The 25944-nt window shown below is 45.4% G+C and overlaps 1 long non-coding RNA gene across 1 annotated transcript in view; it reads right to left on the bottom strand.

Annotated features, from left to right (window-relative positions):
- Positions 1-25944, bottom strand: part of LOC109371259 (uncharacterized) — a 106620-nt gene that overhangs the window by 44617 nt on the left and 36059 nt on the right. The window contains exon 4 of the long non-coding RNA XR_002121849.1: positions 25029-25102. This is a non-coding gene — a long non-coding RNA (uncharacterized LOC109371259). The remainder of the gene's footprint in view (positions 1-25028; positions 25103-25944) is intronic.

Below are 25944 nucleotides of genomic sequence, written 5' to 3'. Positions count from 1 at the left end.
TTTATTCTGAGAGTTTTAGGTGCCTAAGAAGCTGCCACTGCAAGAGTGTATTTCATGACAAGGCTTTGCCTTGGGGCCAAGCTAAGCAAGTAAAAAGGATAAAATGAGATTCCCCTACACACACACACACACACACACATTCTTTTTGTCCTGCAGAGCCCATTCTTCCTAGTCCTCTAGCCAGAAAGAGGGAGTTTGTCTTAGAGTTTTTACTGTCCATGATTACTGCACAATTCCAGGTTCAGGCTGCCCTGGGGTCTAAGCTAGGAGACACAGGAGGGAAAAAATTACCCAGAAAACTTAACATCTATGATGGTTAATTTTATGTGTCAACTTAACTGGGCCACAGGGTGCCCAGACATTTGGTCCAACATTATTCTGTGTGTGTTTGTGAGGGTGTTTCTGGATGAGATTAACGTTTGAATCTGTAGACTGAGTAAAGCAGGTTGTCCTCTCTAACATGGGTGGGTCTCTTCCAAATAGTTGAAGGCCTGAATAGAACAAAAGGCTAACCCTCCTGTGAATAAAAGGAAATTCTTCCTGTCTGACTACCTCTGCGCTGGAACAAGTTTTTTTCCTGTCTTTGGACTCAAACTGAAGCATTGGCTCTTCCTGGGTTTTGAGCCTGCCAACCTTTGGATGGGAACCAGGCCATCAGCTCTCCTGGTTCTCCAGCTCTCTGACTACAAGTCTTAGGACTTATCAGTCTCCATAATTGCATGAGCCAATTCCTTATAATAAACCTCTTTATTTATTTAGATTCATCCTAATGGTTCTGTTTCTCTGGGGAATCCTGACTAATACACCTCACATCAATTGTTCTTTGAGTTTTGATTTTCCTCCCCAACTCAACCTGCAATTGTTTGCTTTTCAGAGTTCCCAAATAGTTGCTGTATGTATTCTCTCCAGGGTTTTTAGTTGTAATTAGTGAAATAGACAGGTTGGAATATGCTCATTCCATTTAGCTGAAGCCAGAAATGCCTCGTTTATTTATTTTTAACTGTTGTATTCCATTGGATGCATATACTACAATTTCTTTATTCTTTCTCTATTGATAAGTATTAGGGTCTTTCCTTGTATTCTCCATGAAAATGTGCACAGCTTCTTCAGAATATATACATGTATGTAAAATTGCTAAGATGTAAGATATACCCATCGTCAAATTTACTAGATAGCAGCAAAATACATATCAAAGTAGTATTAACAATTTAGATTTATATTAGCAATATGTAAGTTTTCTCATTCTTTCATATACTCATCAACTTTTAGTAGTGCTGGATTTTTAAGTTTTTGCCAATCTGATGTGTATAGAATGGTGTCTCAGTGTTTTAATTTATTTCTCGATAACCAGTGAGATGGAGCTCCTTTTTTAAAAGTGTATTGCCCATTCATATTTCCTCTCCTGTGATTTATTTGTTCATATTGGTTCTGTTTATCTTTTGGATTTTTAAAAATCTTTTTCTTACTGAAATTCTTAATTCTTATATATAGTCCACTGTCTTTAATAGGTATAGCAAATGCTTTCTCCCATCTATCTCTTATCTTTCTCACTTTGTTTATGGTGACTTTTGGTAGTTAGACGTGTTCATGTTTTAATGCCAGTAGAGAGAATCATTGCTGATACCTTCTTCTTCCTGACTCTCTACATCACATTCGTTTCTGAGCCCTGTTGATTTCTGTCTCCTACCTCTGCCATCTATCCATGTTAGTGGCTCCTGGGTCAAGCCCTCTATGCTCCTCTCTTGGAACAGTTGCATTCATTTCTTAATGAATCCCCCATTTCTACTCTCACCTAGATACAGTGTCCCTGGTGGGGACTTTAAAGGACACAAATCAGACTATGTCATTCTCCTGGGTTAAACACTTTTAGTGGTTTCCCTTTAGCTATAAGATGAAGTGTAAGTTACTCTGTATGACAAATAGACAACAACAAAACACGGTGCCAGGCCCTGGCCTTTGCTGGCTCTTCCAGCCTCATGTATTATTCTGTTCACATCTGTGCTCCAGACACACTGCACCCACCTTTCTCCCCCAGCATACCAGGCACCTTCACACTCTGGCTTCCTGACACCTTTATATTTAACATAACCACGGCAACTCCCTCTCTCGCTGCCTCAACATAACATTACCAAAGCTTTGAGGTGGGGTAGGAGGCTCTGGCCTGGAAATGAGCTACTAGGTACCAGATACTTCCACCGAGGTTATAGTCTCACTTGGTTCTTGCAGCACTCTTGAGCATAGACCAGCGATCTCATTTTACAGAAGACGAGTTTGATGTTCAGAGATGCTAAGTGACTTGCTAAAGACACACAGATAGAAAAAGTGGCAGAATCAGAGGCTGAACCCAAGTGTCTGATGCTCTAATTATTGACTCACAGCCCTTCCTAGTTCATGAGGACTAGGTTTGAATCCTGGCTCCGCCATTCACTTGCTTTTTGACCTTGGGCAAGTCACTTCCCCTCTCTGAGCCTCAGTTTCCTCATTTGGAAAATAAGAAGATTGCACTCAATGGTCTGTAAATGCTCTTCCTGCCTGGAGACACATAATGCTCAGTAGTCTCCTTCAGTCCAGGGCTTCCCACTGAGAACAGTCAACTCTCCAGCGATGATCCCAAGTCAGCAGAAGCTGAGGATCCTCTCCCACACTCTTTAAAGCACGGCAACTTCTGCCACAAGTCTGCATGTCTAGGCTCATGCCTGGCTTACCACATCTCTTTCTGAAGCCAAAAATTCATTAGGAGAACAGAGATGGTGAATCCAAACAAAACATTCTCATGAGATTGCATTCAAGTCTACTTGCTCCCTGAGTGACCGTGTGCAGTGCACTGCCCCACTCTGAGCCTCTGATGATTTCACTTATAGAACAATGGGGGTTGGTTTCCAGCAGGCTGAGGACTAGGTCTAACCTTCCATGATGCTGGAAGGTTACAAATCATCTGTGGCAAGAACTTACTAATAGAAGAATGAACCATCGAACAAAGGCCCATTCTCCTAAGGGAAACCCGACCTCAGCAAATTCAGGCGTCTCTTTTCAAATAGTCAGCCACTATCCCAACTTCAAGGTCAGACTAGAGAGAAAGTTCCCCAAAAGGCAGGGATTTAAAACTGAGGAGAGGAAGAAGGGAAGGGAATAAAACAAAGTTCTCTCAAACCAAGCCAAAACATTTAGGATGGTAGTAGAGTTTGCATAGACTTCAGAATAAGGTTGTCTTAGATTCAACTCCCAATTCCATCACTCACTAGCTGCGTAACCTTAGGCATGCCACTGGACCTCTCTGAGCTTGTTTCTTCATCTGTTAGAAAAATAGACTAATCATTTTTACTCACAATTACTTGTGAGGTTTAACGGAGATGGCATGTGACAATAGCTGTAGGTGTTCCAAATTGCTCATTTGTATTCTTGTGTGTTTTCTATTTAAAGAGAATCTGGGCCTGCCAAGAAAACACAAAGAAACTTTAAGCCAGATGTTTTAAGGCAAACATTATCTATGAAAAATATGCTCCAGGAGCATCCTGAATCATAGTATCCTAAAACTGGAAGTGACTCTAGCAATTATCAATTACAGAATAATTACATCGGATTTAATACGGTATATCCCCTACTATCCGCCACTGCTTGAGTGCTGGCACTGATGGCGAGTTCACTGCTTTCCAGAATAACCTCTTCATAGAGACAGGTGGATTAAGGTAAAGCATTGCAACTTCGAATGTCAGATCCAATGGCCCTTCCAACGGTGAGGCCTCTCTGTCTCTTCCTTTACAGTCCGTCACCAAACTATCTGCAGTTTTCAATCCACTCAAAGTTACAATATTGCACAGAGCCTTTGTTCTTGCTGTTCTCTTAACGGGGGACTCGCCCCTTCCTTGCCCTCTTCTTCACCTAAGGAGACTCTGAGTCATCCTTTAAACTGCAGCTCAAACATCACGACCTCTGAGGAGTCACCAGTGAGCACCCACCCCAAGCTGGGTGAGGTGCTCCTCTGTACCCCAGCTCCTTTTCCTGAGCACTCAACCAGCGGAAATGAAACCATCTGTCTACATACTGGTCTCCCCACCAGCTTGCGGTTCTTCAAAAGCAGGGGCCTTACCTTACGCACCTCTAGCTCTAGCTCCTCCCACAGGGCCTGACTCAGTCAACTGAAGCTGTCTGAGGAGCTGAGCCATTTAAAGGGGCAGAGAGGCCTGTGTAGACCAGGCAGTGGCTGTGATGTAAATCCTGGGCATGAGGAGCTGCCCAGGCTGTGTGTGTGTGTGTGTGTGTGTGTGTGTGTGTGTGTAGCAGTAATTAGAGCCTAGATCTGGTCTCCTGAATAAGAGGAAATGGAGAAGAAAGACTTTCATTTAAAAAAAACGCTCTGGGTGTTGTTTTGGTTTTATGTCTGTCTGTCACCAGCAAACTTCATGGAGAAAGCCTGCTGAAAGCATCATGACAGACTTTTCTTTTCTTCTCCCATAAACTATATCCAACAAATTGGTAGCATGCTGGACATATATCTCAACCAAACTGTGCTCCGAGAGCAACACGGGAGCTCTTCTTTGTTTTGTTTTGTTTTGTTTTTGACCATGTCAATGGGGTGCAATGCCATTAAATTGTAACCAAGTTATTCAATCGCTTGGGAGAAGGAGCAATGGACATTCTGTCAATTTATGTACCTGACATGGTGCTAGGTGCTCCGCACAGGTTAGTCTGTATAAATCTGTGAGGTTAGGAATTGTTGTCTATTTTACATATGGAGAAACTAAAGGTTTAGAGGTTAAATGACTTTCAATCAGTCCTACATCTAGGAGGAGACTGATCCAGGTATAATCCCCAAATATGTGCTTTTGTACAGTCCCATAACCAATGAGGTGCAGACTGTAAATTACCTACCATCTCCACTTTGTACTGAGATACAGAATTTCTGCTCTCTGCTAGGCAAATTGCCATCTAGAATAGAGAGAGTTCCCAGACTCCGTTACTGTTGGAAGTCACGGGATGAAGTCCTATCCAATAGTATAGTCGGAAGGGGCAAGTGGGACTTCAGAGAAGGCTCCTGAAAAGCGATAGAGTGAGTGTCCCTTTGTTTCCCCTCATTTCTCCTGCTGCTAATCTAGAAACAGATGTGATACATGTAATTCCAGAAGCCATGTTGGACTTTGAGGTGACCTTGAGGGTGGAAGCCATGTGCTAGAGTGGGGGTCTATGATAACTATGGAGCCCGAGCCAACTCGGGACCTGCAGGCTTCTCTGATATGACAGGAAATCCTGGTGTGTTCAAGTCTTTGTTTCTGAAGCTGAAACAATACACATGATGTTTCGGCTCAATCACAAATTCACTGTGGGACTTTCGGCAAGTTGTTTCAACATTCTGGGCCTCAGTTTTCTCTTCTGAAAAATAAGTAGATTGAATTAGAAGGCTATTTCCAAGGTCCTTTTTAACAAAAGTGCCAAATATACAACATAATACCAGGCAACCAGCACTGCTGGGGCTGGAAAGACCACAGACTTAAAGAACCTTTCCCCCCTCACCGCCCCCAAGGATGTTCAAGGTAGTTAGAAAGAAAAGCAGAACATTCATTTATTCATTCAGTGTAGTGGATGCTGTGGTGTATGGCCCAAATGCTCCCTGAAGACATTTTCCCAATTGCCAGGAGTACTGGTTGCTAACAGTATATAGCTGATTTCCTCTCCCAGAATTACCAGTAGTTGAAGAGTGCTACCTCAAGCCTATGCCTACTTTCTAGGGGCAGCCCGTGTCCATCAATGGACTAATGTGGAAGGTACAAGAGCTTGGCTCCCTTGCCTCAATTTATGACAACTTAAAAGGGCCATCCCAACTGCAGAGCCCTGGCAACTGCATCTAAACTCAATTTCTCCTTCCCCCCAATCCTGTTCTGCTTCCTCCCTCACAGGTGGTGTTCCCAAAAGCACTCACTGATAAACTTTCTACACGCAGGTATCTGTCTCAGAGTCTAATTCCCAGGACACCCAACCTAAGACAGCTGGTAGCAGGAGTGGGGATTTGGGAGCTGGGCCAGCTGCCAGCTGGTTCGCAACGACAATCCCACCACAGGGCGGCAGGGAGAGTCCTGACAGCACCTGGCCCATTGAAGCCCTGCAACTGGGAAGATTTTTCACTTTTGGTGAGCTGGGATGGGATTATAGTAAAAGGAAAAGAACTGGCAGGTACAATATATCAGACAGTTGAAAGATCTCGGGAAAAGTAGGAACTGCTAAGGCTATGGAATGAGATGACTCTACTGAGTGCTATCAATGTACTGAAGAAAGTCAATGAAAGACTGGAAGTGATTAATCACTAATTTAAGACAAAGTGTGAAAGTCAGAGGGCCTCCTTGGCAGGGAATCAGGAGATTCTCATCTCTTGCAGCTGGAAAGCAGGAGAAGCTGGGGACTGGGCCCAGGACTTGATTAGAAGGTAGCAGAGTTGCGGTGAAAGTCTAATTTTTCTCCAGGGTGTGACTAAGGTCAGGACCCTGTTTGAGGAGGAGTGGGACCCTCAGGTGTAGGCCGGGGACGTCTGGGTTGATGCATCTAAGAACCTTGACACTCCAGCCTGCCTGGGCCTTCTGGGCTGCAGAACTGGCCTGATCTGCCCAATCATGGTCTGACTGTTCCCCCTTTGCTTGGAGATGACTCAGAGGACTCTGCCTGACAGGGTTAGCACACGTCCGCTTCAGGACTTCCTCTCCAGGCCACCAGACCAAAAACTAGGATCCAGTCACACCATAATGCCACCAGGGATGTGCTGGGCCTCCAGGACAGGGGCTGAACCCTGAGGGAGCTGCAGAGTCCAGCCAACTACGACATTGGCAGGTACCCGGAGCATGGATGTGGGGCTGGGTCCAGGGACAACAGATCGTGGAATAACAGAGAGTCTACTGATACGGGAGCACTCTCCTCTGACACAGGATTCAACACATGACAAGGATGGTGCTATCTGAGGGAATACTAAAAACGGTCCCCTCACATGACCTTTATGAAAGTCCACCCTGAGAGCTAGTCCAAATCCACTACAAGGTTGTCTGTGGGGATCTTGCAGAAGGTCACACAAGTGCCCACCCTACGGGAAAGAGAAGCACCAGGATGAGGAAGAGAGGAAGAGATCAGAAGTCTCAGAGAACTGAGGATGCTGGGGTGATTGTCCACAGAAAGCCAGGGAACTTGATCTAAGACATTCAGTAACTATATAGTCAGCAACCCTCATGGGATAGGCAATGTGATCATTTCTTGGGATAATATGACAAATAAGACATGGCCTTATCCCTATGGTCTATAAGCTATGATTTTGAAGTAAGGATGGAGACATGTATAAAAACAAAGTCACTCAGAACAGATGCATCCAAACGGGTGTCATTCTTGTAAAAAGTCCGTCTGGAAGACTCAAGGCTTTACACTAATATGTGGGAGAATCAGAGGAGGTGGAGTTGACCTGGGTTTAAGTCTAGTCTTGATACAAATTCCCTTCAAGTTTAAACCTGTGTTACCTTGGGGAAATGTTTTAATTTCTCTGGGCCCTCATTTTCTCATCTGTAAAACTCAGATGATAAGATCTGCTCTGGTGGGATACTGTCCTATTTAAATTAAAGTGAGGTTGCATAAACAAAATGCAATATAAACACTCAGTAAATGCTGGTTCCTTTTCCTTCTCTTATGATTCTGCCTATTATTCTGCCAACTCCCTTTTGTAAAGTCCCATTTAAATTTATTTTAAAAGCCAAATAAGAAAATTAGTCTTGTTTTTTCTTCCTTCTGTCCCTTCTCCCATTTTTTCCTTTCACTCATTTATTTAGCAAGCATGGACTAAGGTGTATGTTTTGGATACCTGTGGCCACATGGCACAGTGGCAAGAACAGGGTTCCAGAGTCTTGGGTTCAAATTCCTGTGCCAGAACCTGCTCCCCACGTGACCTTGGGCAAGTCACTCAACCCTTCCAAGCCTCTGTTTTCTCTCTGTTCAATTGATCTGCCAACCCTATTGGGTGCCTTCTCTATCCCAAGCCCCAGAGCTGCAAGGGTGCATGATGCTGGCCTTGGGATCCTATAATAGAGGTGGGGACAGACCCTCTCTGAGCTCCCCTGTACACATGGAAAGGCTCTCAGTGCTGGGCTCAAAGTGCTTTGGGAGTCCACAGGTTAACACACTACCCCGCACTTTCCAGGGATGTGGAAAGAGTCTAGAGAAATAACAGGAAAGCAAATGCTTATAAGCTGTTAATGTAACTGGGTGGTGGCTGTGGCTACTGACATGTTATGCAACTGTTCTTAGGTATTCTCAGCACTCCCTGGTGATCTCTACCTTTGCACCTTGGCTCACACCACATACACCTCATCCCTCCTTGACTACTTATATCCAACCCATCCTTGAAGGTCGAGGTTCAGATCCACCTTCTCCAGGAATCCTTCCCGTGCACCGCAGGCTACATATGAATTTTGGTGGGTCATGACTCAGACCATAACAGGCACTAAAGGCCCCTTACTGCTGTGAGTTCCTATGTGCTAGTCCCTAACCCTGCCCACACCTCTGCAATAGTATCTTCATAAATGCAATTTAATTTGAACCCTTATTAAGTGTACTGGCTGTTTTTTGGCAGGCCTCTCAGATACGGGTACTGATGACTATGTTGATAATGATCTACAAGACAACCACTGTAAAGTCCCTTGAGAAGGATAAAGTTTAATGCTAAACTCTGGGAGGAATGCAAAGCCAAATAATGAACTCTTCCCACCTTGTGCCTCATTCTCCCCATCTGCAAAATGGAGGCACTAAAAACAGCGCCCTCGCATGATCCTTATGAAAGTCCACTGGACAGAGCAGTGAGTGTGGAATGTGTTCAGTCCACAGGGTGGACCCACTTTTCCAGGGGCAGAGAACAACTCCATGACTCTGGGTTCCCAGGTCAGAAGCCTGCAGATCAAAGCTGCAAACAGGGGAGGGACATCCAAAAGGACGGGACCCACCTCCTAGCAACAGAGGAAGAGCAGGGCATGTTTAGTGGCCCCCAGTTGAGTGGGCCTCCTGTGTAGATAAGTTCTAGACATGAGGGAGGCCCCTTTGTCCCTCTTTCATAATAATGACCCACCTCATGGGTTTGCTGAGTATCTATGGAAAAATAGTCCAGGCTGAGATCCTGGATACCTCTATTTATGATGACATAAAAAGGACCAGTATATTCATGCAGAGGCCATTTTACCTGTTTCTATAAATATCTTCAATACGAGGAAAGCTTTCAGTGGGTCCATGGGCACAATTTTTAGCTAGTTCTATGCCAATATAAATCAAGCATGCATATCATACCAATGAAATAATGCAGATCGTTGATTTAGGATGGTGAGGACCTGCAGACAGCATGGATTCCAAGGTAACTCACTCTTGCACCTTTGAGGTTGGGTTAGCTTTCATCTTTGGGAGCAGTGAGGGTCATCCTGGCCATGTGGTACAGGGAAAGGGCACAGGCTTTGACATTAGACAGTATGGGTTCACAGCCAGTGTGGGACGATGTTGTTTAATGCTTCCTCCTCTGTAAAACCAGGCTAACAGAGCTGCCTCAATTAAATGAGATTAAATGAGAACAGAGCCTTGGTAGGTGCTACTTTGGTGATAAAGTCAACTCTCTTTCTCTAAGCTCCTGTGGTGGTTGCTGTTGTTGTTTTTAATGTTTTACAGTTTAAATGGGTCGCCAAATTGGCAGAAGTCCAGCCAGTCTCAAGGCATGACTACAAAGTCACTTCAAAGCACTTGTTATGAGCTTGGAGACAATGAACATGTCCCCAAGACCCAATCGGGAGTTTTGTCCAGCAACGTGTTGAAGAGCACAGGGCCCTTTCATTTGCACTATGTCCTTTGGATGCTAATTCACATAACCATCTTTGCATGGGGACAGGTGGTTTTACCTATATCTTTAATAATAATTATAAAATAATAAAAAAGGAAGAATAACTGGCATCAAGAGAAGTCAAGTGGCCGCCCATTGCACTGTGCTTCTTGGTGATAAATTAGTTCATGGGCCACTGGGGACTGGGGATTCTTGGCAGCTTCTAAGGAAGAGTGTTGTCTCAACCACCCTCAGACAACCAGTTACAACTGAGCTTATGTGCATCCTCCATGGACCAATTTTTTCACCAGCCTGTTCAATGTCTGTGCAACGTTAGAAGCAGAAAATCTGTGCAAAGTGTCTCTTCTGACTCAGCTTTGGGAATGTCGTGTTTTGTGAATTAAGAAGATCTGACTTTGGCCCCTAAATCTGCTACTTGCTCACCATGAGACCTTGGGCAATCAACGTCCCACTCTTGGCCTCAGTTTCTTCACTGACACAAAAGAAATATCATCCCAACCCTGACTCACTCATAGGCATACCTGGGAAGACCCAATGAGAAGATGATTGGATGGTAGTTTATAAACTGTGACTATCAGGCATATCAATTTAACAGGGCCAACAAGAATGCTGATTTTTGCTCCCCAAACCTCAACCTCACCCCACTTCAGTCAAAGGCACTAGCATGTACCTGCCCCTTGATTTCTCACTTACGTCATTCATCAGCAAGCCCTATGGACTACTTCCTTAGAGGTAATCATTTTTATTTTTCATATATTTATTTTAATATATTTCCAATCTTTTATTTTAAAATTTAAAAAGAAAAGATCAATGTACCTTTCACCCAGATTCCCCAAATGTTAACATATTACTGGGTTTGCTTTCTCTCTCTCCCTCCCTCCCCCGGGCCCTCCCCACCCCCCAGCCCCCCAAGTCTCAGCTGAAATGCCACCTCTGAAAGGTCAGTTTCCCTGACCATTCAATCCCTAAAACCAAGATCCCACCCTATCATATTCTAATTGCAGTTCTCAACAGTGCTGAGTTCCAGCTGATATTTTTCTTGGCTATTTATTTACTGGTCACCTCCCTGCCTCCCCGACTAGGATGTAAGTTTTATGGGAGCATTTGCTTTGTGTGCTTTGCCTTGGTCACTGTTGAATCCTGAGAACCTAGAACAGGGCGTAGGTGTTCTCTATGCTGAAGGTACAAACTTGCCCCACTGCCTACACTGGCCGCTGCGCTCACTGCACGAACCTCATGGAAACATTTGCTGTATCTTGTCCTACAAGGGGATTGCTTAAAACATGGCTAAGATTTGGGTATAAATCCTCTCAGAAAGAGAGAGAAAACTGCACAAACTCTCCCCCGTGTGTGCACACATACAAAGAGAGCACTCAGCCAGCTTTTTGGTTTCCATGTAGGCTCTGAAGTCAGACTGCCTTACTCACATTCAGGTTGCACCACTTGCTACTGTGTGACCTTGGACAAATTACTTAAACACTTTGTGTCTCAGTCCTTATATGTAAAGCAGAGATGCAAACTCTTCCTCATAAGCTTATTGCCTGATTAAATGTATTAATATTTTTTGATGATTAGAGCCATGCCTGGCACACAGTGTTAAAGAAATGTCAGCATAATATACTATATTACATAATTGAGAGCAGATAGTACTTTAGTAGCTTTATAGTTTCTATCCTAAAGATTCCATATCAACAACTATTCCTTTACCACATGATTATTAATGGCTAATATTTTTCATCATATAGATGCACTATAAGTTTCCCAACTTACCCCCATTGCTAGATATTTAAGTTGCTTCCAATTTTTTATTACCATAAACAATACTACACTTAGCATCCTTGTACAAATATCTCTACACACATCAGCAACTATTTGTTCTTATTGTATTCCTAGAAGTGCAACTGTTGGGTCAAAGGCTATGCATATTTTCTGACCTGAGATACAGATTTCAAGTTCCTGAGACAGGTTGTTGCAACAGAGGCATTTCCTTAGGGATCCAAGTCCAGGGTCGGGATGGCTCCTAATCTCAGCCATTTCCCCTGTGCCCTCTCTCCAAGGGCCAGCCAGTTCATGTGTCCAGCTGAGGCCACCACTGGCTCCAATAATCCTGTTTACTCTGCTCTGGACAGGAAAACAACCTGGATGTTCTCTCTTCAGGGTATATCAGAGACCTTTGCTTTGAAGTTCATCTGAGAGATTAAAAGCAACCACATCCAACATGCCTGCTATTTCACTGTGGGCCTTTCCTCTGTTCTTTCATAGTGACATGGTGTTTACAAAAGCATCTGTACTTCTGCACCCATTTTAATCACAGTTTCCCCACTCATTACCCAGCAGGAACTCATCTGTTCTTTATGGCCTAGCTCAAATGCCACTTCTTCCAAGAAGCCCTCTCCCCTTTTCCCCTTCAATCCATGTATCCTAGTGTAAGGCCATACATATACACATAGTCATGGGCATGCTTAGTTACATATTGCAGAATACCCTTTCCCATGAGAGAAGAGAAAACCACTCTTGTCTTTCAGAAGGTCTGAGCAATCCCTACCCACCTTCTTCCCTACTTCCATCGTTAAATAGGGATCAACAGTTCCAGAGAAGGAAGAGGGGACAAGACTGGTACTCAAGTGAAAAAGAGGAATGACCTGACCCTGGATGGGCTCTCTAAGATGGCAAAATAAACTGTGGTAGCTGCTGTTTCCAAAAAGTGGACCTGCATCCTACCCCCATATAGAGTAGCAGCCACCGCCCAAGAGGGGCAGAACCTCTGAAAGGGTAAAAGGAAAAGCCAAAGACTTAACATGAAGCGTGCTGGCTCCAGGGGCCACAGCACAGCCATCCCCCCATGCCCACCCCCACCCCCTGGCTCATATGGGAGGGGAATTGCTGCCTCTGAACAGAGCAGAGCAGGAGCAAATCCAGGGTTTGTGGAGTCGGACGCATATACAATTTGGGGAGCTTTCATTAAGGAAAAAACTACAAATATAAAATGCCCAGGCCACTCCAACTTACACAATGGGTGGGGAAGTGTGATGGAGGAGATTGGGGGGAACGGGGAGGCAGTCAGCAATCTCTTAGCCTCACCCATTGAGATTAAACTATCACAACTTTGCAAAGTTTGTAATAATATCTGACCTGTGGACACATTCCAGGGTCCCTCTCAGAAGGGGCCTGTGCAAAGGAGGGACTCTGAAGGTTTGCTAACATCACCCTTGTAGTTAGAGCATCTTTGAGCTGAAGACCAGACAGGCTCCTCCCTAAACACCATTCCTTATAAACCCTCAGGGTCTTGGGCAACCCGTACCCCATAGAGCTGAGATGGAATTCCCTGCCTAATGCAAGGAGGTGGCAAACCAGGTTTATCTGATTTAGAAATACAAATAAATTTGATACTTCTGGCCCAGAAGTGTCCTAAAATACCTTACCTCTGCTATAGTCAGGAAATACCTTTATTTTTAAAAGGCAATCAAAAAACATGTCCTGAGAAAATGGCTTCCCTTCATGAGTCTTTTTCCCCGTCTCAGACGTGGGGGTGATGAAACTACCTCATTGGTTTAGTGTGAGAATGAAATGAGCTAATCCATGGAAAGATCCTGACACAGAGGAGCCAGCATTCCTGAGCATCTCCTCAGCCTCCAGCCCTTGGGTGGGTACTGGGAAGGCAGAGATGACTTAAGCCAGGCCCTGTCCTCAGGCATACACAGTCTAATCTCCCCGGGGGCCACCGAAGGGGGTTAGCTGTGCAAAACTGAGCTTTGCAAAGCAGGGAAGGGAACTGGCCTGGTAATTGTTGGCTCTCAGACAAGAACCGCTGGCTTAGACTGAGGGCTGAAGGGTTCGGGGACCATCTGCTGGCTTCGGAGCACACTTTCGCACAGCAGTCCGTGGGAGTGGATCTGAGTGCAAGCCCTGCCCGGCTGTGTCTGTGGCACATCATTTCCCTCTGAAAACCTGAGTTTCCACCAGGATTTAGGAAGAGTGTCAAGAGGACAAACTGAGAGACATGCCCAGTATAGAACAAGTGCTCAACAGTGAAAGCATGTTCTATTCCATCTATTCCTATCCTGGTTGAAGTTCTGCAGTAAAATCCTTCCTGGGAGGCCATTTCTGAATCCTTCTCCTCTGCAAGAAGCAGGCTGCAAGGTCCAAGCAGAAAGTTCAGGGTACTTCCCCTTCTACTTAATTCTACTGAATTCTATTTAAATGCAGCATCCTCCTTCAAGCAGGAAACTCAAACCACTTCCTCCTACTAGAGATTTTTTGCAGTGTCCCCTTTTCCTAATGTCTGGCCGAATGCCCAGCTGCAAGGAGCCAGGAGCCTTTGATTTGGGGGCAGCCTTGTGGCATTTTCTCCTGGTTCCTCTGCTGATTCATACCAATAAGTCTGGCCTGCAAAGCCCAAGTCTCCATCCCAGAGCATCTCCCCATCTTCCCTCTGGTAGCTTTCTTCTCATTAGCATCCTTGAGTCCGTCAGGCAGCATGCTGCCAAGATGGCAGGCCACGCTCCAGTGATATTTGCTCACTCCCAGTAACTTGTTCCTGGATGCCTTTCCCCACTCCACCAGCCATGTCCTCACTGAAGCTCCTTCTCATGAGGATGAGGAGCATCCTGATATCACAGGCTGGGCACTAGGCTGAGAGTCTGGAGACCTCAGCTCTGCCAGCAACGCATGCAGCCTTGAGGATTCAAGGATGTCCCTGAGCCCCCACTTTTCTAATGTGCAGAAAACGAGGGCTGAATCAGACTGGCCCAAGGGGTCTCCTAAGGCGCAATTCACACACCCCTCATCCTATACTGCCCTTTCATTTAAGGGCCCAGCTCCCTGTTCATTTCAGCATAAAGTTTAAACTTCAGTACTTCTCTTTAAATCTACCATATACTGAGCACTTGCTATGGACCAGGTCCTATGTCAAGGGCCTGAAGATATTTATATGAATAGCATCACCCCTACTCTGGGGGAGGTCACATATGAAAAACAAGAACATTTAAAGATGATAAGAAAGGAGTGAATTGCTAGAAAAAAACCACAGAACTGGCAACCACAAGCCCCTTGGAGGCATTGCCCAAGAGGGCAACCACGTTGAGTCTTGAGGATTAGGTAGGAGATCTCTGATCTCAGAGGAAGTGAGGGAAATGTGTTCATTTAAATGCCCCATCCTCAATATGCTAAGAAGAGGGACCAGCATATGCAAAACCAATTCACAGATATAGAATTAATTCAACATGGCTGCTGTGTATAATTCGTGTCACGAACAGCAGGAGGGTCCAGGAAAGAGAACAGAGCATGCTGGAATTTCTTAGGCTTTGCACCTCCCCACAGAGAAGGAGATGCCTCTGGTTGATGGCAGCATGTGGAAGTTTCCAGTGCAATCTGATGTCAAAGCACTTGCCAAATCCAGAAAAAGCAGAAGAACTTCCAAGTACCACAACCTAATTTAGCTTGAGCCCGGGACTCTTGGTTGGTTTCACAGCAGAATCTGACTAAGACACGAAGAAAACAGTCTTAAAAGTAAGACAAATATTTAGAGTTTTAAAAGCTCAGCCTACAAATTAGGAAGAATGGGAAACTGGAATGTCAGATGTACAACTTTGTTCTCTCTAATTTAAAGCAGACCTTGTTTTCTGGTAGAAGATAGATTGAAATCCTCCTGCCCGCTCAATAAGATGGTGGAAACCACTTCTGAAGAGTCAGTGTTTTATGTGATAGGCAATCAAATTTAATAAGGTAACAGAAGAAAAAAGTGACGTCAATACAGCTTTATCTGAGAATCAAAAGAAACAATATTGTTGATTTGACTGAAGTTGGTCCAGTCTTAATTGTAGGAGGAGGGAAAAGTGAAATTTTTCCATCTCCTGGTCTTCTTTGCTTTCCATATACCTTGACCCTAACACATTCATCCCGAGAAAAATAAGAGCTTACTCAGCAAAAAGATGGAGTTTCACTCCGCTTTTCTCAGTCCCTTCCCAATGCAGGGGGGGCTGGGCTCATATTTACTGAGTGCCTGTTCTCTGCCTTTGTCTACACATAACTTCAACCATGCCTAATCCTACAAGGAACCCACCATTTTCTCCATTTTAAAGGTGAAGCAACCAAGGCTCAGAAAAGTTAGGTGAACTTGTGGAGCGCAGGTCATGTTACATGTGAGTGACCAAGTTAGTGTTGTGACCCTCGTGCTTTTCTGATACTAAAACCCACGCCCCTTCCACCTGCCCCACTGCCTGCCTGTAATTCAGAGATTCGATTTACGGAGAGCGACTTCTTTCCACACAGTTACCTGTGAATTTCAAAGCAATGAAATAGTGCAAGCTCCATTTAACCCCTCATTTCTCCCACAAGTGATGACTGGATACTATGATGTGCCAGGCGTTATTCTAGGCACTAGGAATCATGCAGACAAACCCCGGCCTTTGTGTAATTCACGTCCCACCAGTGGAACAGCAGGGTGCATGTGAACAAGGACTCGGAAGCCAGGCTCCTGGGATCACATCGTAACCCTACCACTTGCACGCTGTGTGACCTCTCTGTACCTCACTTTTCTCCTCTGTATATAGGGGCAAGCAGTAGCTCTTTATAATTGTTCTGAGGACTGAATGAGCTCATATTTGTAAAGCATCTAGAGCAGATGAGCATTGTTAGATAGTGGGGAGCATAAGCAATAACAAAGTAAGTCAGATACACAGTGTGTTGAAAGATATTCAGTACAGGGATGCACAGTAAGCCAGGGAATCAGAATAAAGCATGTGGTGGCGGGCCTGTAATTTTGGTTAGGGGGCCAGAGAAGGCTGCGCTGAGAAGGTGTCACTGAAGCAAAGGCCTGAAGGTCAGTGAGCCAACAGGAACCCTGTTTGAGTCTTTCACTGATGGTTCAGAGGCACCAACGGATACTGCGACCCTACCCTTGACTCTTAATTATGAATGTCAGATCCCTAGAATTATCAATTTAGGGATATGCTTACCCAATTGCACCCTTATATTGTGATGTGACATAAATTTATCAGTGTGTGTGTAAGGGATTCATCCTCTAACTTGGTCTGAGAGACCAGTGACAAGGCCCTGTCCCTTGAGGGACAAGGTCATTTCTGACATATTCCTTCATAACAAGAACAAAAGTACTGAAGCTAACTCATGGTTTGTAAGGTACATTCACAATCCTTATCTCCAAGATAAAGGTTGTCCCAGCTGGCTCCAGGGACTGTACGTACCTGTAGTCTGCTCTTAACTTTCTCTTGGGTCACACCGGGCTGACATCCTTCAGTCTTGGGAGGGGAGGGGGGCGTGAGGACACTGCTGAGTTTACCTGTCCTTTGAGTGCAAAGGACTAAGTCTGGTTGTGTGCCTTTTGCCCTGACCATACAGGAATGCTACTTCAGAGGACTTTTTAGATGCTGGAATGCTTGAAGAACAATGTCATTTTTGTGTATTCCCCATATGCTGTCAGAGAATTATCATTTTTTTATGCTTCCAAGGCCTAGAGTTAGGGGTAGTTAATGAAGTTCATCCTGATTTTGTGATGTGGAGTAAAGAACACTGGCCTGGGAGGCTGGAGACAAGGGTTCAACTCTTGGCTCTGTCATTAACTCTCATGTACGTATCTGTGTACATCACAACTTCTGTCTCTGGGTCTCATTTCTCTGTCTATAAAATAAAGAGGTAATGGGGGAAACACACACGCACACACACACACACACACACACCTCTTTATGACTTGTTGTCTCTGGACCAGGCATATCACACATATTATATCATTTTAAAATCACCGCAATCCTGAGTCAGTATCATTATTGTGACCCTACAGGTATAATGTCGTGTAGTGGGAAGAGGCAGGGTAGGATTGGCATCCAGGCTTGACTCCAACTATTAAGTTGCAACTGCTTAGGCTTTCTAAGAATCTTTCCAAGGCTGTGATTCCCTGATTTTATATACTGTAGACACTAGTCAATCTGGCTTCCTGGGGAAGCCATCCCGTCCCCATGGCTATTCCTTTTCTACAGCTTGAGTTGTAGATAATCTCTCTGTTCCTCCAGTATATATATCTATCATGGGTTTTTAATACAGCTATGAAGACCCTCGGACAAAAGGAAAACACAACGACAGATTGGCATGCAAGTGACAGAAGCTGTCCAAGGCAATGCTCTGTTTCATCATCTCGCCCCTGGAGGCAGACCAGACTAAACACAGAAACAGTGCTTCTAAGGAGGGGCTAGGGGCCTCCCCAAAGTGACTCACTCAGCTTCATAGGAAGTCTGGTCTCCTAGGGACCAGCAGTCAATCTTGAGGCTGTTCTCTGGCAGCCCTTTCCCGTGGCAGTGCGGAGGGAAGACAGGCGGTGTGGTCTCAGGGAGAGACACTGCGTGTGTAGCAAAGCCTCGAATTCCCTGTGTGACTTCCCCAATTATTACAAAGAGGTGGACTAGAGCTGGTGCAGGGTAAGCCAGCAGCTTAGAGTCAGGGAGTGAGGCCAACCAGGTTTGAATCCCAATTGTGCCATTTATCAAGGGATATGAGATGTGACTTTTCAGCCAAGGCGCTTAGCATCTACGCTCGAGTTCCTCAGCTCCTAACTTGAATCTGGACTGGAAGGTCAAACATCAGGCTCTGCTGCTGACTAGCTGAGGGGCCGTGGGGAAGCACTTAACTCCTCTGGGCCTTGGCTTCCTCATCTGTAAAATGTATAGTGTCATAAAGGTCACTGGGAGAATTCAAGGTCGTGTAAGTAGTGTCCCACACACAAGAGGCCCTTGATAACTACTAGGACCCACTCACTGACCCTCTCCACTCAGCCTGTATCAAACCATCCAAGAAATGCTCCAGGCCCATACCTGACCCCACATCATTTCAGAGAGCAGGTCTGTTAGAAACCAGACCACAGTCAGAGATCGTTTTGCAAATCCCACCATGATAGGCTAACTCATCCAGAGGGAGTCAGACGGAAGAGCACAAGCCGAGGTTTCATGCCCACTGAGAGGGGGTACAGAAGGGTTCTGCATCGTCACAGACAAACCACAGCAGGATGATGTGGATATAACAATGCAGGGCTCAAATGGACAGTGGGCCTTGCTCTTATAAAAGGCAGAAATCAGACTCACTCTGAGTCTAAGAATCAAATGGCTTCTCCTGGGTCCAATGGGGACTTGTGCATATTAAAATGGGAGGAAGAGGTTTCCCTCCACCCCTTGCTGGATTTTTGTTTTTGTTTTGTTTTGTTTTGCTTTTTAATGCTTGGCTCAGGCAGAGAAAAGCAAAAAGGAGTTCAGAACATCATGCCTGCCATCATTAACATTTTCAGTTGAGACCCAAATGAGCCAGAGAATAAACAAATGCTTCTCAGATGCCTTTTTCCAATGGGCTGAGCAAGTGACATGCACTGGCAGTAAGAACAGACAGCGTCTTGCCTCATGAGCTTAGATTCAAGGACAAGATCAAATTCAAGTTTATTCCATGGGTGATTCTAATGCATTCCTTTATTGAGATTACTACATATCCAGTGAATTTTGTCGGGGCTTGTGCTAGATTCCACCTGCCAGAAGGAGATGAGACCCCCATCCAATGATGCTTCAGGATGTCAAAGGGGCTTTGATTAGATGTTTGGGTGAGGTCCTATCAGGGTGCAGAGGATGGAGGGGATCAGTTATTCCTGGAAGTCAAGAAAGTTTATTGAGACTTTTGAAAATGGAGTAGATACTTTGCAGGCAGTCAAAGACGAAGGGAGGGCAGTGTAGACAAAGGTACAACATGATCAAAAAGTGTGGGTGAGAATCAGGCGGATGTACTCAGGGGAATTTTAAGAGTTCAATCATGACTAAAATTCAGGATGACAGGGGTAGGGACGGTGTGAGGGGTTTTCTAACACTTACCAAGGATCTGAATTATGCCCAACTCTGTCTCTTATATGGTTTAATGGGATCCTCACCACCTCTGAGTTTGTTCTTATCCCCACTTTACAAATGCAGAAACCGAGTCTCATGATGGTTAAGTAAGAACTGCAAAGTTCATGCAATTGAAATACGATCTCAGAGCTAAGTCTGTCCAATGGCAAAACCCATGTGTCATTCACTGTTCACTCTGTGTCATTACTTTTGATGCCATGATCCCACATTCATACCTTAAACATAATGTTGAGTCTTGCAGCGTGCCAGGCACCATTCTAATCTGGGGATACAGCAGCTAACCAGACAAGGTCCCTACCCTCACAGAGCTTCCGCTCTAATGAGTCAGGAAGTGGGGGCGGTCAAAGCATCTGAACAAATGCCCATGGTGATTTTGGATAAATTAAGTGCTATAAAAAAAATAAAATGATGTGAATGAGAGTGAGTGTTGGTTGGCAGTGGAGAGATGGGAAGATGATCCCTAGGATGGCTGGGGAGAGGCTGTCTGAAGGGGTCACATTAGAATGAGGCCTGAATGAGAAGAAAAAGACAAACACAGGAAGACGCTCTGAAGAGATATGCTATAGGCAGAGGAAGTGCAAAGGTCCTGGGGTAGGCAGCAGCTTTGTGTTCAAGGGACAGAAAGCATGCCAGTGTGGTTAAAACACAGGGAGCCATGGACATACACAGTAGGAGATGAGGTCAGGAGAGTAAAGAAAGGCCAGCTCATGTGGTTCAGAGAATGTAGGTGGTCCTGCATGAAGAGGAGGTAAGGACAGGATGTGGAATAAGGGACAAGTTTTACTGTCAGAGTTAGAAGGGTAGCGTCCCTGGGAGTCACCCTGGTACAAAGAGTACATCCCTGCTTTGCCACTTCCCAACGGTGTGGCCATGGGCAAGTGGCTTACCCTTCCTGGACTCAGCCTCCTCCCACATAAAATGGAGATTATAATACCTGCCTCACAGACTGGGAGGGAGGATTAGACACCAAGCACTCACCCCATCCCCTGGCTCCTGTTAGAGAGTTAATGGAAAATCTCCCCAGGGGCCATGGTGCAGCCAGCATGCTCCTGGAGCTAGTCACTAGAAAGACTCAGGTGATCAACTGCTTAACAAACAAATGGACAGGACACCACCTGTCCATCAGGACCAATGGCAGTCCTGTCCAAGCAGTTCCCCCTCAGGGTCTGCACACTTAGCATTACCAGGCTGCTCCTACTAATGGAACTGGCTTTAGAGACTGTGGCAGTCTTGGAATATCCCAAGAGAAGACTCTGCAATTACCGTATTTGCCGGCGTATAAGACGACTGGGCGTATAAGACGACCCCCTAACATTTCCACTCAAAATACAGAGTTTGTTATATACTCGCCGTATAAGACTACCCCCTCTTCCGCACACCTTCCACACACCAAATAAAAGGTAAAACAATATCAGATTTGATTTGGCCCACTGATGTGCAAACAAGCGTATTGTATTTCGTGTCACCACATAACCGTTTTGGCGATGTTGAGCCACCATGTCTGCTACATGTTTTTCGAGTTCTGGCCAGTGTGGGGTGCCTCTTCTTAATGCACACTTACCCCTTGGCATACTCTTTAATGCTTTCTCATTTGATTTCCAGTCCCGAACCATCTTTTCTGTTACTCCATATTGTCTTGCAGCAGCACAATTATTATTTTCCTTAGCAAAGTTTATAACTTTCAGTTTAAAATTTGCATCATACTTCTTTCTTTTGGCTGGTGCCATGATAGGGATGATAGGGGTTTGACTGGTCGACATTTTCTATGCTGTACTGTACAATGGTGCAGTATTGTGGTTGGCTGTTGGCTGTATACAAAGACTGATTTGATTGGTCCCTGCTCCCTGTTTGCCCGCCCTGTCACTATAGCAGTCTGGTCCACCCTTGCATCAGCATCTCCCTGGGACCTCACTAGTGCGCAAGTGCGAGCTCTTCAACATTCTAACAGGCACCATGATAGCGCAAAATCGCGAATCTTCAATGCATATGTAAAGAAATATACGGTAACCCGAATTTACCACACTCGCAAAATCGCACACAGCCGACCATACACCCAGCAGCGCTGCTGATGCCTGAACGGTATGTGGAATGAAGTGGGCGGGCATCGGGAGGCCACTATGGCACGGGGCAAGCACTATGGGCAGTCTATCTGAAGTGTACCTGGCGTATAAGACGACCCCCCACTTGGAGGCATATTTTTTAGGGCCAAAAAATCGTCTTATACGCCGGCAAATACGGTAGATTTGATTTCTAAAAGCATCCTACAGCTCTTTTTTAGTGTGCACACGACTTGCCTAAGATCTGGCTAAAATGTAGCTTGTGATTCATTCAGTAGGTCTGAGGCGGGGCCTGAGATGCTCCTTTTCTTATGAATTCCCAAGAGAGGCAGGTCCAAGGACCACACTTTGAGTAGCAAGGATGTATTGTATAGCCAAATGGCTTCCATAGAGCAGACACCATTGAATCTACCACAAAAAGACTGCAAAGCAATAACCTGCTTTTAGCAACTTATTATTGAATTCACTAGACAAACATTCATAGAGTGCCTAGTAGGCATTAGGCACCATGCTGGGAAGCAGGATTTTGGTAGAAACGAAGGTTAGGGCTTGTTTTCACAGAGCATTTATCCTAGTAGCAGAGAGCCAATTAAGCAAGCCATTAGAATGGCCTAAATGCAGAGCCTGGGTGTGTCTGAGGAGCACAGGCCTGGAGGGGGTCAGGTAAGATCTCCCGGGCGGGCGAAGGGACATTTAGGCAGAGAGCTGGCCCTGAGAAGGTGTGCTACAAGCAGAGGGAACAGCATCGCCAAGGGCGAGGCCACCCAGCCAGCCACAGTACAGCCTTGATTTAGATCAGGTCTGTGTGATCCAAAGATCTGCTGCTGTTAGTATCTTCCGTGTCTCATGAATCAAGTCTTGCAAAAGGCAGGCTGCCAGCTGTCCCTCCCCAACGATGTCAGAGCAGCTGGCCCTAAGTGGAAAGCTATCTGGGAGCAAAGGCCTTCGAATCACCTGACAGGCTTGGTGATTATGAAATACGCCTTCGCACCAAACACGTTGCACCACCAACATCATCCAGGCTTTGCTCAAGCGTCCTTTCTCCTCAAAACTTGTGACTGGGGAGGGTGACCGCCCTCCGGTCACTGCTAAAAATAGCCCTTACTTTTTTTTTTTTCTAAGCAACAATGAACTTTGAAGCCTGGGTGGTGGTAACCACATCAGCGGGTGATCCCTTGGGTAAAGTTCACCAGAAAGTAAAAGGCCAGAGACCTGGAAGGTTCCAGGATTCTTTAAGGAGAACAGAGACAGAAATTCAATTGAAAGAAGCATCTTCTAAGTGGCAGACAGGACACGCACCTCCTTTCAATTAAGTTGAGGGGGCACAGTTGGACCTGGCATGACACTGGATGCAGCCATGTGACTTTGGGCAAGTCACTTACCTCCCCCTCTCTGTTTCTTCATCCATTAAGTGGGAGCTGAATCCCTGCCTTTCCTTCCTTAACACACAGCCATGTTCGTAATATGCTAAGCTTGGCGATTGGCACATTGTAAACACTCGGTAAGCGAGGAGGAAAGAGATTCTGGAGGGTTATGGAAGCAGGCAAAAGATAGCTCAAATCTGAAATCAAGCCTAGGTCTGAAGCCCCAGGCTTTTCTCCATTCATCACGCTCTCCTCATATCAGAGTTACATCCTGTGCCGTTTGACTTTATAGGGCCTCCCAGTGATATTGAGTTTGGCCATTGACTTTATCACAGGCAAAGGAATATGGATGGAAATGACAGCATGGAAGTTCTGGGCTGAGACCTTAAGAGGCATCATCTGCTTCTTCATGGTCTTGTCTGCTCACTTGTTCATTTATCACAAGAAGAGCAACCAGACACTACCTTTTCAGCCTGGAGCCCACAATGAGACATATGGAACAGACCCAAACCTGACCCAAAGCCCCAAACCAAACCTGCAGCCTGAACCTAACCCTCAAACCTGTGAGAAAAACAAATGCTTGTAGATATAAAGCAACTGAGCATGGGTGGTTTGTTGCCCAGCATTACTGCAGCAATATCTGACTAATACACCTCCATAAAGGACTGCAGCCCAGCCAGCGCAGCTAGCTCTGTATGTATTTCTTAAGAACCTACTACATGTGATGGGAAGTAAAAAAGGAATTTAAAATCATCTCTGCCTTCAAAGACAGTTCCATTATTCCTTCTGTCCCTTCTTTGCTGAGCCCAGTCATGACGCAGAAATCACAAATCCTTATTTATAAAAAATAAAGAAATGAATGCGTGTGTTTCTACTGTTGAAGAGAAAAGCATAGCTCTATTAAATGATACCTAGAATACTGACGCATATTTTTTCTAGGAACTCAGCAGTGGGTGTGATAGTAGCCTTTCTGGGGAATGTATGACTCAGCTGTTTCTTAAGGGATAGGAAGGATGTAAAGACCTGGACACAGTCCTGCAGCCAAGCCACTGAGCTTTAACATCAGGTTTGTTTGCTGGGGTGGAGAGGAATCAGAGAGACCTGGGTTCAATCCTCAGGCTGCTGCTTTCCAGCTGTGTGACCTTGGACAAGTCACACGTCTCTGACCTTTAGATAAGTTCCCTCAGAGTCTCTTTCCTTTGCCTGGAATGCCCCTTCTCCCCGCCCCCCACCCCGCACCTTTGTCTGCCTGTAAGGACATTTCCTGACCACCTCTCTGCTAAGAACTAAGACTTCCCCTCCTTTAGGTCTCAGCTACACCCAATTGAAACGATCTTGGCCCCCAGGGTACTCCGGAATTGGTATTTGTGCATGTGCATTTTTCTTGGGGGGGGGGGGACACTGAGCTACTTCGGGACAGAGCAGAGCCTTCTGTGTCCCTAGGTCCCCAGAACTCAGCACAGACATAGGCTGCCAGTAAATACTGGCTGGCTTGACCTGGACTAAATGGAATTGACACAAATATCATCCAGGGATAAAGTATTTCAAAGTGGAGTTTCTACACTGCTTTTAAAAAGGGTCTCAGGGCTAAAGACATAAAGAGAAAAAGAGAGACACGCTTTGAAAAACATGTCCACATAAACACACATGTATGCAAACAAACATATGCCAAAAACAACCCTGGAAGGTTTCTGCAGAAGGCCTGTAATTTCCCTCTTGGCCAACACTGGCTTTGGCCTGGACCATGTTTCACAGACTCCTGGCAGGCAGCCTGCTGGGTTTAGGTTCTTTTTTTTTTTTTTTATATATAAGGCCTGTAACTGAAGCCACAGACCTTTCTAAAACCTTCTCTCAGCTGTAGCTGCCATGCTACATATCACCTGCTTACCTTTCCCAGGCCATGTGGATCCATAAATGTGTCCAGAGGTCCAATAACAAGTTGGTAAACAGTGGATATTCCTTCTAGAAAGAAACAAAGGGAGTCTCAGACCAACCAGTCTGGGAACTGTCTGTGACCCAGGCCAGACCTCCACGCTCCCAGAGCAGACTGTGTCTGATGGTCTAGCCTGCTGGACAACTTCCAGCATCAGAGAGGTAGGGACGCTGGAGGGGAAACTGAGGCACATGAAAACAAAACAAAATGAACCAAACTGTGCTGGTGACGTGGGTGAAGCGTGTATAAACCTAAATCCTGGGGCCAGGCAGTGGCAGATGGCTTATTAGATGGCGCTCTAGGGCCAGGCACAGCTTACATGCAAATCCTGGCCCTGCCAGTTTCTCCCGGGCAAGTTACCTCACTTCTCCAAACCTCGTTTCCTCATCCATGAGCTGGATTACACCTGCCTGGCAAACCTGATGTCAAGATTAAATGAGTGCATGAATATGATAGGCCAAGCGCCTTGTAGGAAATTAATCAATGGTGTTCGTTTGTTTTTTTGTTTTTGTTTTCGTAACAGAGCCTGCAATCTCAGAACCAAAAGAGCCTGTCAGGATGCACGCAGTTCTGCTTGCTCCCTGCTCCATTTAAAGCACAGTCTCCTCCCTGGCTGCCTCTCAAGCCAGCGTGTGCTTTGCAGGTTCTCAGGGCAGTCTGCTGCATCCTGGAGAAATCCTCACTACTAGAAAGTTCTTCATTACGCCGACTCAAAAGTTATCTCTCTGGAGCTTTCGCCCATTGGCCCTTCCAATCAGAACCATAAAAACAAGTCTGCACTCTCCCATGAATTGCAACCCTCTCCATAGCAGAACACAGCTCTTAGGCCCTCTTCGAGGTGCCTCTAAAATTCTCCAGGCTTTATACGTGC

Source organism: Hipposideros armiger, unplaced genomic scaffold (genome assembly GCF_001890085.2).
Source record: "Hipposideros armiger isolate ML-2016 unplaced genomic scaffold, ASM189008v1 scaffold_557, whole genome shotgun sequence".
In the NCBI taxonomy this organism is placed as follows: Eukaryota; Metazoa; Chordata; class Mammalia; order Chiroptera; family Hipposideridae; genus Hipposideros; species Hipposideros armiger.
The sequence above is the reverse complement of the archived record's forward strand: the minus strand, read 5'-3'. Positions and strand labels throughout refer to the sequence as shown.